Source organism: Nicotiana tabacum, chromosome 3, assembly GCF_000715075.1.
Source record: "Nicotiana tabacum cultivar K326 chromosome 3, ASM71507v2, whole genome shotgun sequence".
In the NCBI taxonomy this organism is placed as follows: domain Eukaryota; kingdom Viridiplantae; phylum Streptophyta; class Magnoliopsida; order Solanales; family Solanaceae; genus Nicotiana; species Nicotiana tabacum.
In genome coordinates, this window is record NC_134082.1 from 170,031,719 (window position 1) to 170,032,826 (window position 1,108).

The following is a 1,108-nucleotide window of genomic DNA, read 5'->3' on the forward strand; positions in this document are numbered from 1 at the left end:
ATTTGCCCGATGGTTTGACTTGCTGGGGATGATAAAGGAGTGTTCATTTCGTTTCGAATGTGGTAGCTTTGCTGATTTGTCTCGTCGCCTCATAGTGCCCTTCGAGGGGTTTTCACTAATGAGACTCTCTCTTTTCTCTCATCTCCCGGCGCCTTATGGTGCCTGTGAAGGTTTTCACCGATAAGACTCTCTCATTTCATATCCCTCGTCTTACATCGCCTCTCGGTGCCTGTGAAGGTTTTCACCGATAAGACTCTCTCATTTTATTTCTTTCGAGGAATCGGGGCGTTGTAGATACGACCCTCTCTTCTGGAGACTCCTTTGACTATCAATTTATTCCCAGTCTGACGATCCTCTTCTTTGCTAGGGATCGGTGTATTATTCTCGATCTTATTTGCCTGACTCGACATCTCTTGAACATTGATCGGGAGGTCTTTTGGACGCTGACGTTGGTTCTGGTGTGGGGTTAAAGAAAGGCTATAAAATTGAAAATAATTTGATGGGTGATGTGCTACAACTTTTGGAATCAAACCTTTGTTGGAACTTAAAAACATAACCTCTGCCCTAGTTTTCTTGCTTGGGGAATTTATTTTTTACACTTATGTTGCGCTATGTGCGTTACGCACGCTGTGCGTATTATGCACACTATGTACATTATGCATCCTATATTCACTATGATGCATACTATGACCGAGCCGTGAGGCGCCTACGTATCCTCTTTGAGGAATCAGGTCAAACGTAGTTCCCACGGTTTTGTATTTCTTGTGATTTTATCTTCTTCTTCTTTTTTCTTTTCCTTTTTTTTTTTTAATATCATTAGTGATTCCAAAAGAGGGGTATGAAAGAATAACTTAAGGCTCAAAGGGGGAAGCAAGGGTTAAACAGTGTTTGGATAGAAGAAAGAATTGCCTCCGTCATCTCATTATCCAACAAATGCCAAATACGAACAAATAGACCAAAAATTGCCATAATTAAAGAAGTTACGCATAATATCTCTTGACTGCATATGAATTGATAGCCATGTCGACACATCTACCTTCGACATCTGTCAAACACAAAGCACCGTTGGACAATACTCTGGTCACGATATAAGGCCCTTGCCAATTTG